This window comes from Crocodylus porosus, unplaced genomic scaffold (assembly GCF_001723895.1).
Source record: "Crocodylus porosus isolate Cpor-Errol unplaced genomic scaffold, CroPor_comp1, whole genome shotgun sequence".
In the NCBI taxonomy this organism is placed as follows: domain Eukaryota; kingdom Metazoa; phylum Chordata; order Crocodylia; family Crocodylidae; genus Crocodylus; species Crocodylus porosus.
The window spans coordinates 30,855,542-30,870,504 of record NW_017728948.1 but is presented as its reverse complement, the minus strand read 5'-3'; the positions used below and the strand labels follow the sequence as shown (position 1 = coordinate 30,870,504).

The 14,963-nt window shown below is 45.5% G+C and overlaps 1 protein-coding gene across 3 annotated transcripts in view; it reads right to left on the bottom strand.

Moving 5' to 3' along the window:
* The window catches only part of SLIT2 (slit guidance ligand 2), a 446,646-nt gene that overhangs the window by 416,391 nt on the left and 15,292 nt on the right, over positions 1–14,963 (bottom strand). The gene's annotated exons all lie outside the window — the stretch shown is intronic.

The following is a 14,963-nucleotide window of genomic DNA, read 5'->3' as shown; positions in this document are numbered from 1 at the left end:
TAAACTTAGTACTCAATAGTTTTGCATATAATTTCCTTTGTGTTGCTTTAAAAATAAGACTATGGAAGTAAAGTAAATAAGAATATTTTACATGGGAAAGGAAGTAAACCAACACAAGCAGAAATTAAGAAGTGATTTTACAGAAGAAAAACTGCAGCTGGAAATGGGAAGAAATCTGTTTTTAAATGAGGTTTCACATTCAACTGACTGGCAAGGGTCAATCCTGCTTAGCTTGCGGTGACAAGTTCAAAATCTTCAGTAGTATGGTTGCAGGCAATCCACTGCCAACTATAACTGATAGTCAAAACAAATACATACTTATCTTTACATTAAGAACACACACACAGAGGTAAGATAACACTTGGCTTTTAAAGACAAAGTGCCCTGGAGCAGGTAGTTATGTCATTCTAGTACAAAGCCCAAATAACTTCTTAAATATGTCTGTACACATAAACATGCACAAGACAGGCAAGACCAGGTATAGTCAAAGCAGCAAGACTACTTTCAAAGCAGCCCATCACTGAGCAGGGATCACACCAAATAAAAAATTGTAACTCCTTAGAATTAGAGTTTTGTTTTAAGACGTGATACTTCTTTTTCTCTTGGACTAATTAAATAGAGTAAGATTTTTCAGTCTCCTACTGAAAGGTGGGAGTGACAAAAGGATAACTTAAAATTCGGAAAAGCTTCCCCAATGTTTTCCAATTTGACTGTGGATCCTCAGCACACACATTATGGCTCCAATTCTATAAACATGATAATTTCACTTAAAAAGCATCAGGCAGAAGATAGGGTAGCCTATTAGGGTAGATGCATACATTCCCAGGACCCAATCTATGATGTGTGGCTTACGTTAAGTTGCATAATCATGATCATGCTCACTTGTGCACACACTCATCAGTGCTGGGGACATGATCCAAGTAAGTTAGGGCAGGGAAGGGGCATAGTTAACATAACTCAATGAATCAAAGAAAGTAAAATGCACCCAAAAATTGAAGTAGACAAATATTAAAAATAAAAAAGCCATTAAAAAGTGGTAGTTAGTTGTGAAGTCAAGAAGCAATAACTTAGAAATAATGAGAAGTGAGTGAAAGTTACGGTAGACTTGTGCTTAAATGATAATAGAAATAAGGGCCCCTTTCCCTTTTAAACAAAGCAACTGAACAATTTGGATTTAATCTTGCAAACCCATAATTACAGATCAAAAATCAATTGAATGACTTGAATTAGAAAGGGCAACTCACAAGTGTGAGTGTTATAGCAAGTCTTTAAGATATAGTTATTCAGGATTAACCCTTCATTGAAAACTTTTACCATTCCTGGAGTCATTTGTTTCATTCCAGCTTTAAAACAAAAGCACCTTTACAGGATTTTTTAATTTAGCTAGACTGTGGGCAAAGTAATCAAAGTAAGTTTAATTTAACAGCAGAATCCAAATACTAACTGATAACATTTTTACAACAGTGTCCTCATCACACCCTGATATAAAAATATGCCAACTGATCATGCAAGAAACCAGAAGCTCAGAAAAAAATACATAGGATATCATTATAGAAAATGGTATTTCACAAACAAGAGGTACATTGTGTAGTACCTTCTCTCCAAGCTGTTTGCAAGGATCTGTAAATTAAACCTTGTTACAATTATGATAGTATTTTACAGACAAGACAGATGCTGCAGCACACATTCGCCAGTGCCACAGATGATAAAACTCAAATTTTCAACAAGATGCAATCAGTCTTGGGGAAAGATAATGAAGCAGAGAGGAAATAGACCGTGTGCCTACAGTTAAGGCCAAGTTGAACGTGCCATTTCCAAGAGGGGTTCAACCCTTGTCCTGTATGCTACCTTCCCCTAAAAAAATGGCACTTCCTCTGGATTCTAAATTAATTTTTAGAATTAACAAATCCTTTATTTTGAGAAATATTTTTAAGAAATGTGTCCTACAAGAAAGCTAGCACTGTGTCAATTCTTTTGTAATGAATGACCTAAATGCAACAATTACATCCACAAATCAGCGAAGCAGCAAATCAGAGCTAGTGCCATACATGAAAAGTTTTTTTCTTTACCAGAGACTGGAAAATAATGTTCTCCAAGAGAAACCAAAATAACTAGCCACTTTCAAAATGGCACTCTCTCCTAGCTTCTCTTTAGAATAAGACACCATGAGTAAAGATGCCTGTTCTTAAACAGGGCTCTTTAACTTCTAACAGGGTTCTAATATCTTCCTGAAGACATTATGGCCTAAAAGCCATTAGGAATAATGAGAGATATTTGCCCTCATTGTTCTGAAGCCACCAGATACCCTCAAACATTTAAAGTGAAAGGCTTCAGTGGGCTTAACAGGGTAACTTTTTGATTTTCAAAGGAAATTTTGAGCTACCGTCAACTGAAAAAAAAAAATGTCAATTATAAAGATCACAGTAAAAAAGATACCTTTCAAACTGATGTGTGTATATACATATATTATTGAAAGACAGAGCAAGATATAGAGCGAGAATATGATAATCTACTCTATTCAAAAGGAAAGTCATGAGATGAATTTGGTGGGGGTATGCAGAAAAGTGTAAAAGGGCAGATGGGAAACTGCTGGTGTTCAAAGGATGTTTTATGCTTCTCCACTGCTACAAAAGAACAATGTAGCTAACTTAAATAACTAGTGTATTCCACCTGGCTTGCACTACTCCATCATGGTATGAATAGCTATGAGCTCAAGATAATCATTTTTAATTTTTAGGGTCAAATGTAATTATCCCACACTAAAATGTGGATGCACATGTTCTTCATGCACATTCTGTTTGTCTGTTTGTTTGTGAAAGTGAGTGTTCATCAAGGCCATCTATGTACACCAGCCGTGGGCAAAATGTGGCCTGCGGGCTGAATGCAGCCCACCAGTCCATTCTATCTGGACCGCAGGGCCCCTAAAAAATTTAGAATATTAATAGCTATCTGCCCCTGGCTGCCTACCATGTGGCCCTCCATGGCTTGCCAAAACTCAGTAAGCAGCCCTCAACCCAAAATAATTGCCCACCCCGATGTACATGCTCTGTGAATCCTCATGCTCAGATGTTACATTATGAAGTGTGGAACAGCCCTCACCCTTCCATGATTTCCTTTGCAATTCAAAGCTCAAGAAATCTGAGACTCCAAAAAGCAAGGATGCATGATAGTTTAGGATCCACACAGACTGTAAACGTCTCAGCGAACTACTGTTATTATGGGCACATGCAGGTATTACATTTAGATTGACCTAATCAGAGAGTTTGGTCAATTTAAAATTACCAATCGTACAGAAATATAGAGGCCTTAAATCACCCCCCAAAAATGGCACACTCAATTAAGTTAGTACTAGTGCATATCCAAGGAGATGCACTGAGTAAGCATTTCTGGTATTCTTTGGAGATGAAATAGACACTTTCAAACAATTTATCTGTAGCTAGAAATATTTAGGATAACAGACCAAGGCTAGGGACAGACATTACACAAGCTGGTTTAAGTAATTAGAAACTGGTTTAAACCTGTAACAGAACAATATTCAGTGCACATAAACCAGTTTGAAAATGGCTGAAACCAGTTTGAGATGAACCTAGTTGAATGTAGTAATAGACTTAACTGATTTGGCTCAAACTGGTTTATGCAATCTCTGTTCCAGACCCCTTGCTAGTTAAGATAAACCAGACTCCCCCAGCATCCCAGAATGCTCTCTGGGCTGGGAGGAGCCCTGTTCCATAGCAGAACTGGTCCTGCTCCTCTGCTCACTGGCTGGAGCTCTAGCAGAAACTGAAGGTGCAGCAGGGTCTGCTTGGCTTCCCCTGGCCCTACCACCCCCCACCACCCCTGTTCAAGCAGGGATCCCCACTTCCCTCCCATCTCCCACAGCACAGACCCCAGTCCCACAGACCCTAGACATGTGGTGTGCTAACTAATGCCGAGAAGTGTCTGTGTGTGTTTTTCCAGTTTCACTGGGAAAGGCAGACAGAACAGTGGGGCTTAGGGGTTTTTGGAGCTAATCAACAGGTCATACAGTAAGCTGTTTAAGAAGAGTTTGAACTAATGGAGAGAGGCCATTTTTTAGCTGATGGGGTAATAAGCACTGTTATCAGCTCCCTGCTGGCTTGCTTGCCTGTCAGTTTGCTGCAGACTGTATAAAGAAGCAGGGAGGGAGATTTAAAAGCTCTGTATCATCAACAGATGCATGCACTGCATACCACGCTAGTGCTAGCAGGGGGGTGGGAGCTGGCAATACTCCCACCCCTTGAGCAGCCAGTGTGGAAGAGCCTGGGATAGTGCAGACAGACCGCCCTAATTAAAGCATCCTATCAGGGCCTGGCGACTCCCTCCTCAGCTCAACACTAAATAAGGGAAGGGAGGGCTGATTTAGCACTCCCCTCCTTACCCCCGAGCTTCTAGTCTGATCCACTGCAGGCAAGTGCCTGAATTTCCTCAGTCTAGAGAAAATGTCTGTCCAGTTACAAACTGGTTCAGCCTAGCAGGGGTAAACTAACCTGCAAAGCTTGAATCAATTCAGGCTTAGGCTTTTTGAATGTCCGTTCCGAACCCGAGTAATTTAGTCTTTTCAGTATACGGCAGTCTCGGATGTAACTAGGGTTCATACTTTCTTTTTTATCCACCCAACACTAAAATAGAATACCAAGAAGGTGGTAAAATAGCCAACTGAGATTGAGACCACCTAAAAATGAACTTCAAATGAGGCCCTTGCACCTCCTCACCTGTATGGAAGTATAAATCATTTATAAGCTTCTTGACAAAGTGAAGGCCATCTTCTCAGTGATACAAGGAACATACAGAGAAGCTCTAACACAGGCTCTACAAAGCTTAGGAGGCATATATACAGTAACTGAGGAGTGCTTCTGACAGCTGGCACTGTCCTTTATGTAACTGTAGTAGTCTGATTTGAGCAGTCAAGCACACAGGCAGGTAACAAGCCAAGATAGTGACTATGAAACAGGACTATAAAAGACTGGCTTGTTTCTGGTACAGACAGTAAATCAAAAATCCTGACCTTGTTTCTTCTGATTTCAGAAATCACTCTGGGGGATCAGACGATTTCTTGAAACTATATATAAAAAAAGCTTTGTTCCACTGTTTACTGACTCAGGAAGTCTACTACACTGATGCTGACTAATAGGAGATGAATACCATACAGGAATACCCCATTCTGATGTCATGAAGCCCAGAATTTAAGGGCTTCTCTGCTGTGAGGAGAGAAGCACATGCCCCTGTGTGTATTTACACATGGAACAGCTGCTGTGCAGCATACCTGTACTACAAAATTTTAGATAAAAAACAGGAAATCCATACAAGCTAATCTAATGGCTGATGTCTAGGCTAGTTGTAACCCAATTCTTGTGGCTCAGAAGCCAAATCTACAAACACAGGCATTTAACACTCTATTTAGGTTCCTAAATACCTTTGTGGACCTGAGCTCAGATTCTTTTAAATAGTTTCACCCCTCCCCCCCACACCCCAACTTTCCCCTGCCCCACTTGGTTTGTGGCTCATATCCATTTAGCAAACCATTTTGCGAAGACATGCTGCAGAACTAAAATCACTGTCTGCGTGAAATTCTTCTAGAGACCAGGCAGATGAAAATCAAAGTTGAAAGGTCTTCATGTGGAGCTTAGCAAGTAGCACTATAAACACACATGCTGATATGTAGGGTACATATGTGCAAGTCACTGTTACGTAGGGCTGTGTGAAGCTTTGGTAGCCAATTCAATTTGGAGGAAATTTGTCTCAATTCAGGAACCAAATCTCCAAATCCAAATTGAATTGGGACACCAATTAAAAGCTCTGAATCAATTTGGAAAAGTTTTGGCTGCTTTGGAAATTCAGCCATAGACTAAACAGGAAGCTGACACAGCTGCCTCCAGCAGGTAAGTCTGTTGGGGCTGGGGATTGGGGGAGGGAAGGGACATGGGGGAGGGAGGGATTAGAGCTGGAGCAAGCTGTCCATCCAGGACAGGGGGCATGCGTGCAGCACGGTTCAGCAGGGGCAACTCCAGTAGTCAGCCGGAGCCTGGCACTCTTCATCCCCAGCAGCCCAAGCTCCCAGACAGTGTGTAGCTCCCTGCCAAGCAGTGCTGCACCTGCGCGATGTGACTGCTGCCACGCAGGTGCTACGTGGAAGGGGAAGTCCCCACAGCCCCCCACTGCCCTGTGCTGTGCAGGAGGGCTCTGTCACGAGTGCCCAGAGGCCCCAAATCACTGCCACTGCAGCTGGTGAGTGTGGAGCTTTAAAAAAAATAATGAAGCTCCACACTCACTGGCTCTGGCAACAGCGACTGAGGCCTCAGGGTGCTCGTGGCAGAGCCCTCCCCATGCAGCACAGGGCAGTGCAGTGCAGCAGGGGTTGCCCTCCCCCCCCACCTGGCACCCACGCAGTAGCTGTTGCATCGGGCGAGTGCAGTGTAGCTTAGTAGGGCGTTACACACCATCTGGGAGCCGGGGTGGCTCCAGCAGTCAGCCAGAGCCCAGCACCACTCAGCCCCAGCAGCCTCAGCTCCCAGACAGCGCATGGCATCCTGCCGAGCTGCGCTACACCCATGCCATGTACATCTCCTGTGCAGGTACCCTGTGGGGGTGGGAAAATCCTCACTGCCACCTACTGCCCTGTGCTGCATGGAGGCCTTTGTCATGAGCCCTCAGAGGCCCTGATCCCCACTGCTGCAGCCAGTGAGTGCAAGGCTTTAAGTGCCGAGAGGCTGAGCTGGGCAGAGGATAGGGCCATGCAGAGCAGCCATGGGGGCTTCTCCCATGGCCCTCCCCCACCCCTGAGAGAGGCAGGCACAGCTAGAGAAGTCATGGGGGAACCTGTAGCTGCCCAGCTATATCTGCCTCTCCCCGGGCAATCCAAATTTCTGTATCAGCACTGAATCTGATTCTTATTTAGCCAAATTGAATGGGAACAGCGATTCGAATTACTGAATCACTTCCTCTGAAAATCAGCCAAATCTGATTCGAATAATTCCCTATTTGCATAGGCCTACTATTAGGCCCTCCTCATCAGTTCAAATGTTAAATGGACTATGCAGGCTTGTAACGATTTTAATCTGTTCTTGGCTGAGGGTGCTTTTTATGACCCAGAGCAAATCAAGGCTCCTAGAAACTACCTTCTGCAATAAGTCTTTTTTTTTTGGTAGTTTACTAGGATGCCCAGTACATTCAATAAAGAAAACAGCACTTCCTTGCTAATCAGCTACCCAACCAACTCTTCACTGACACAGAAGCCTTACCCTGAAAGTTGGGCTGCTAGCACAGGAAAAAGAATTTTGTGTAGATTCCAAATAGCAGTTCCTTGCACTAGTAATAACTCGACACCATTATGAATCTCTTACATGCATTTACTCTCATACCACATGGACCTCCCCTGCAACACCCCCCCCCCAAGAAAAACTAAAAAACAAACAAAACAAAAAGTCAGTCCTCTAAAAACAAACATTCACCCCAACTTAAACAGCAAAGCTTGTTTTCTATGCTGGAGTGGAGAATGGAAGCATGGAGACTGTATAAAATCACCTCCATGCTTCTCCCCCTCCCAGTGTCAGGGAGGAAAGGGGCAGAGTTCACACTTTATGGCCAGAGCCATAGTGTTAACCTTTTCATAGCTTCTGAAGAATTCACAGTAGCTTTGGCTGAGCAGCCACAGCTACTGCCAATTTAGCAGTGGCTGTGAGCAGGTTAAAACTTAAGCTTTTAAAACCTAAACAGTATCTGTCAGGATTCAGCCATAACTCTGGACAAATCTTTCTTTTTTTTCTGTCTGCCTTCTCTAAACAAGGTGTGTGTATGTGTTATTTGGGGATATGAGGTAAGCAAGCAAATAAGGTGTTTTCAGTAGACCAGGTGGTCAAAGCCCTGGAATTACAGCACCTGCTGACTGATTGTACATTTAAGCGAAGCTGCAGGTTCCTTCATATAAAAGCCTTCATGGAGAAAGATTAGCATACTGCATACTTATTAAGACATGCAACTTTCTTCAATTAAAATAGGCTTCAGCTATACATATCAACAGGAAGGATGTCTTTATTAAAGGACTGACAGGGCGCATCCACATGACTCCACACATGCCTCCTACCCTGCCTCAAACCCCTTTGAGGCGGGGCAACAGGCACGTGCTGGAACAAAAAAAAAAAAAAATGTTCCTTGCACTGCAAACTTACAGCTCAGGGAGAAGATTTGACCCCTGGATATCCAGGGGTCTAAAAAAAGCCAAGTATAACCCCCCACCCCATACTTTAAAAAAAACCCAAAAAATCCAAGCACTTACTGGCAGTTGGAGCTGCCGTGTGGCTGACTGGGCACCAGCCAACACAGTGTGGGGCAGAGTGACAGCCCAGCCCGAGCCCTGCTGGCCACCTGGATGCCCTGTGCTGCCCAGGGGGCTCTGCCAGGAGGCCCTGGAGTCCCTCCACCCCTGCTTCTGAGGTAAGCAGAGGCTTTTTTTTTTCCTTTTTTTCCCTGTTCTTTTTCTGTTTTGTTTTGTTTTGTTTTTTTAAGTGACAACATCTGGGGTTGTGGGGGTAGCCTTGGGGGCCTAAGGGAGTGGGGCTGGGTGGGACAGCCATTGGGGGGAGTGCAGCAGCTGGTGGGGGATGGGGCCAGGTGGGACATGTGGGCCTTTCAGGGAGAAGTAGCCCCTGCAGGAACCATTTCTGTACGCCTTGTGTGGGGGACAAACCCCATTGGGGGTCCGAACCCTGTGTGTGGAGGCCAAATCCCCTATTAGGGGCCAAATCCCCTTTTTGGGAGAGACCAACTCATTGTGTGGGGGCTGAACCCCCTGTTGGGGGGGGGCTGTACCCCTTGTGTAGGGGCCCAACCCCTTGTGTGGGGGCCATCACCCTGTGAGAGGGGAGCAAAATATGTATTCATGAAACCTGTATTTAGACTTCACTTTATTCTTATGATAAGAGACTTGCTTTAACACTGTAGATATATCAGTAAAACATTGTCCAACTGATCGTTGTCTCCGTCTCTCACTCTCTCTCTCTCTCTCTCTCTTTAAAATGGTCTTTTGTTTCACTTGTGAAGAAACATGGATTTGGGGGTATTTTAGAGACTGACTTTGGGATTTTTTTTTTTTTTTTCCAATCAGGGATTTTTCAGTTTTCCAATAGGAAACACCAGAATTCCTGCCATGGAGGCCAGTGACAAGACCCTACCTGCTCAGAGCTAGCACCTCGCACCCATCTGGCTGTGGCTGACCTCCTGGCCAAAATGGGGCCAGGATGACATGCTTTGACAGTTCAAAGCAGGCCACCACACCCAGTAACATCTTTCGGGTGATAGCTGCCCAGCTGCCCGGGCAGGGTGCACAAATGGCAGTAGTACCACACAAAGGCCAACCCTGCAACCGCAGTCCACTGGCAGCTGGCCCAGAGGGGCAGATGCCTCTTGTGGCTCTGCAGTCCCCATCCGAGTCTGGCAGGTGCACAACAGGTCACAGCCAGGCATCAGCCCCCACTGCCAGACCACTGTAGTGGGTAGAGTGTGTAGGGAACTCTCAGGGCTGATTCAGCACTCCAGCTGGTACAAGGAATAGTGTCCCCAGGTGCCAATTGGCTGAGCCCCAGAAGCTCCTGAGAGCTAGTAGCCCTGAGCTACTTGCCAGGGAAGCTTTTTATACTGCTGGGGCCAGGACAGGGCAGCTTTTTATACTGCTGGGGACAGCACAAGTGCTGGCTCTGGGCTCTAGCTCCCCCTGGCTGAAGATCTGGGAGGAGCCAGGCAGGGTTATTTTGCCCCAAGTGGCACATTTTACTCCACAACAAAGTGCGTGTCCTTTGCACCAAGGCAAAAAGCCCCGGCTCAAATTTGCACCACTTCTATAGCAGCTGCTGTAAGCGCACATGTTTGCACGTGTGGACATGCTCACAGGGTTTAAATCCTAAGAACCTGACAAAAATACAAGACACCTAGTCCTGCTGTCCAGGAGTATTTTCATACTATAGTTTGAAAAAAGGGGCATCCAAATGGAGAGGTTGGAAGGGGGGGATGGCGTACAAAGTGAAAGGAATACAATTGTTGTGAAAATAAGAGGAAATTAACAAAATGACAGCTACCTTGCTGTTTATGTCCTGGCACAAAACAAACATACACCACGATTAGAAAAAAGAAAAACTGGATTTCAGGTCTGTAACAAACAGAACCATATAAAACAGGAGAGAAGAGAGATTTAGAAGTCATTTCTATGCTTCAACGCAGAAATGGTTCTCTACGTCATTCCTGAGAAATATTTGCGACTCTCTCATGAAACTTCCAATCTTGGAGATACCTGAAAGTTAAGCATTAAAATGCATCATATCCTTACAGTTAGAACTTTCTTCCTAATGTTCGTTTCTTTTTTATTGCAGTATAAGCCTGTGCATATCTGTTCTGGGACTTAAAACCCTTACTTGAACAAAAGTTTAATGAGAACATATTATTAGTTATAATATACAATTTTGCCACCTGTGTACAAAATTCATGCATACCAAAAAACCCATACTTCAATGTAATGTTGTGAAGGCATATCAGTAACATTAAGATACTAAAGAGACTGCAGATAACCCAAAGATATGCTTTATAAATCTAGAAGTACAAGGTTAAACAGTAACTTAAAAATCCAAACATATTAAGGAATGAAACCATAAAGTGAAAACATCCTAACAAGCCCTAACTCTGAATGACTGTTACACAGACTTCTTCATTCCTAGAGTCCGAGTCCTGGGGCTGTTGGTGGTGTTACAATGGAGGATAGGGGAGAGAAGCCAACACAGCCCTTTAACCAAATAATATGGTATGGAACTAGCCTTGTGATAGATAATAAATCTGGGAAGTACAAGAGTAAGAGGACATGACAAAATAACAAGCAAGCAAAGGTGACAGTCTCCTTCAAGAGCCAACTAGATGCTTTTACAGTCTCGCCTTGAGAGGAATATTACTGCTGGGCTAAGTACACACATTTGGGGAGATTAATTAGGTTAAAAATGGCCACCCAACTTAAACTTTGCTTTTCCCGGTACTGACAGTGCACTTACAGACCCAATCTCAGTGACTGGTAATCAGTTTAAACCTGTAACTGTACAGAAGACCCATGCATACAAGCCAATCTAAAACTGCAGAATCCAGTTTAAGGTAAACTTAGATCTACGTAGTATTAAACTTATTTGATTTAGGTCAAACCAGTGCATAGAACTTCAGGACTAGGGACAGACATTACACATAAACCAGTTTAAGTGATCAGAAACTGGTTTAAACCTGTAACAGAATAGATATTTAGTGTGCATAAACCAGCTTCAAAAGGACTGAAACCAGTTTGAGATAAACCTGGTTGAATGTTGTATAAGACTTAACTGATTTCACACAAACTGTTTCATGCAATGTCTGTTCCAGACCCCTTCTTGGTTTAACTTAAATCAGAGTCCTCCACCATCCTGGCATGCTCTCTGGGTAGGGCTCTCTGCTCCAGCCCAGCAGGGCTGGCCCCACCCCTCTACTCTCCAGCTAGAGCAGGGACAGACAGGGGAAGAGGTCTGCCAGGCGCTCCCTACTTGCTGCTGCAGTGGCAAACCACCATGGCCTCTGAGACAGAGGTAGGAGCTATTCTCTCCTCTATTCCCACTGCCCCTGGGGGACCACATCCAGGTCTGCCCACCCCAGCCACTGTCAAGCAGCAGAATAAGCCCCTTCCTGTCCCCTCCACCAGACATAGGGGGAATAACCACCATCCCTGTCCACCTCTCCAAGAGGTCCTGCTGCCAGCAACTGGCCCTGCCACATGGGGGATGGCTAGGGAAAGGGCTTCCCTGGGCCACTCAGAGATGCTGGCAAGCCCAAGTCCAGCAGCCGCCACCACCACACCTCCTGCCCTGTGCAGCACCTAAAACTGCAGCTGCACAAGCAGCTGTGAGCTGGCCAGGGCAGAGGGGCTGCTCTCCCCCCTTACCTCCAGCTGCCACTGCTGTGACCACTACCACAGCCACAACACATTGCTCTGGGGATTGGGGGGGGGAGGGGAGCTTCTGCCTATGCATGGAGGTCCAGCTCCTGGACACCTTGGAAGCTGGAGGCACCTGGGTGAAAGACTTCAGTTTGGGGACTGCAGCTCAAGCTCCACAAATGGGGCAGAAGCCACAGGGCTGAAGCCCCCTCCCCCCACCCTGCTGCCTCCCAGAGCAGCCCAGGAGTTGCATGGGAGGGGGAGTACCTGCTGGAGGCAAGGGGAAGCTAGCTTGGCCCTGCAGGGATGTTTTTCTCTCGTCTCCAACTGTGGCTCACCTTCAGCTGCAGCTCAGGGCTGGGGGACCAGTGTGGGTAGTGTGGAGAATAACCCCCCTCCCTGCCCCCTTTTCCTCAGGGGCAATGGCAGCCCACCACTGCAACAGCAAGGGGGGAGCACCCAGCAGACCCAGCTTGGGTCCCTGCTGGTGCAACAGGGAGGCAAAAATTAAACCACCAACTCGCCAGTTCAGCTCGGACTGGCCATGCCCTCCCAGTACAGCTTTCCTTCAGACAAAGGCATGCTCTAGCACTCCCTGGCTCCTGGCCTGAGCAACTGGCATGTGCCCACATTTTTTCAGACCAGAGGGAACATCTGTACTGTTACAAACTGGTTCAATCTAGGTAGGCTAGGCTAACCTGCAAAAGTTGAATCAATTCAGACTTCAGCTTTTTGAATGTCTGTCCCTAGCCCTATACACTTTCCCTGCACAGCCCCAGGGCTGGGAAATCCCAGCCACCAGCCCCAGCCCCAGATCTAGGGCTGCTCTTTTCCCACCTCTGCCTCTCCACCCCACCCCACACTGGGCTATATTTTGCCCCCACAAGCCCTTACTCCCTCATCCCAGTCCAGCCCAGCCCAGCCCAGGGTCAGTTGGTAAAGGGTCTAAAAGTAGCCCCCGATCCCCACAAGCCTCCATGATCACTCCAGACACTCTTCAGGCCCGGAAAAACCCTGTGGATTGTGCCTGCCCACTCCCAACCCCATCGATGGGTTGGCCTCCTACCCCACCCCTTGCAGGTTACATCTGCTCCCCATCACCTGGCAGACCCCTGATCCCCTCCAACGCCACTAACCTCCCACCCAATTTCCCTATTACATACTAATGCAGATGAAGCATCAAGTGTAATGCTAATTCCAGTTTAAAAGGAAGAATTTTGATTTGAACAATGAGAGACACACACCACACAGACTTAAAGTCACTGAAGATAAGAAATGGCAGATGATCAGACCCACAATCTACTCCGTTTCAAATGCCAGGTCAGTACACTCTGTTTCTAATCTTTGGAACCTTCTCTGGGACCACTGCAGACAAACTTTGTCATTAATTCATGTGTACTTCTTGTTGCAAAAATAAGAAAGGTGCCAAGAAAGGCAGGGTTTTGATGCATGCACCTGGAGTTTGTTCTTGGAATCCTCCAGTCTGAGAAGTGTAATATCATAATAACAATTAAATCTAAATATTTACAGAGAAAAGCCCCAACACTCTGTTCTGCAAATTCGAGACCATGCCATAAAAAGATGGGTATTACAAGAAATCCTTACCTTATCCAATGTTAAAAGTTTTGTTTTTCATGTTTGTTTTGTGTATTATAAAAACCTGAAATAAGATATGAGGTGAGAACTTATTACATAATGAGAAGAGAGTAAACTAAAAAGCTAAAGAATAGTAGAAAACTTTTGGTTCATTATTTGGTAGCATTCACTGGGAAAATGATGATGGATAATATGCATAATATGGATTGGGAATGTAAGCAAATGAATGACTCAGAGAAGCGAAGAGGAGGGAACTGCAATGAGATATGCAAAGAGCTGATTCTTTTGAGGAGCTAGAAATGAAAAGAAAAATAAGATCTCAAAAGACAGGACAGAAGGGAAAGGGACAAGCCTAAGGATTCTCAGAAGGGTGGAATTCTAAGTCTGAGTCAAGGGTGCAAATGATAGGCCTGTGTGAAACACCATTGTTTTGTTTTGACTTCCATTCTGCTGTTTTAAAGGGACAGTGTTTCATTTCATTTCATCAAAACTGTTTCGGTGTTTTGACACGTATCATTGTTTTACCCATAGCTATAATGGGCAATCATGAAAGTGCCTAAAACTTCATAATTTCTTGCCTTATTTGGATGAAAATTTCAGGGATGGTAGCCCCTTCTGAGGGCATTAAGTCTGCCATGTTTCAAAAGGATAGGTGCAGAGGTTTCTGCAAAACTGCACCTCAAAGCAACATCTGTGTTATTCAAAGCAAAACTCCTGCCACTTGCTGGCAGTGGCAGCCTCCTCTCATCCAGCACACAGATCTGGAGGTTTGCAATCCCAGTAGGCCTGCAGAGGGTGCGGGACTCCTCCAGGGTGTGCAGGCCCCCAGATCTACATGCCGGATGACAGAAGGCTGCTGCTGCCACCAGGGACTGGCACTGGGCACAGCCCACACCCAGCATTGAGGAAGATTGATGCTGTCGCTGGTCCCAAGTGGCAGAGGCAGCCTCCTCTCATCTGGCATGCAGATCCAGGGGCCTGCAACCCCATGGAGCTCAGCCCAGTGATGGGAGGTGGGGAAAGCCAGGGCTGTGCTCTGCCTCCTGCCACAGGGTTGAGCTCCATGGGGCTGTGAGCCCCACTGGGCTGAGCTCCATGAAGCTGGTGGAGTGCAGCCGTGGCTCTCCCCTGCCTCCCACCACTGGGCTTCTTCGAAGTGTTTCAAGTACCTTCATTTCGTTTCAAAGCTGTTTCAAAGCTTTCCATTTCATTTTGATGTTGCTGTTGTTTTGAGGTCGAAATGCATTGAAACAGCTTTGAAATGAAACACTCAGTGAAATTTCGCACAGCTCTAGCAAACAAGCATTCAAATAACTCCAGTCAGATTAAGCAGCTTGCTTTGACTGAGTTAGGTTCTGCCATGTACAGGCACTTGCCCAGGCAACCAGAGGCAAGTAAGATGGGGGCTGATGTACTCGGGGGG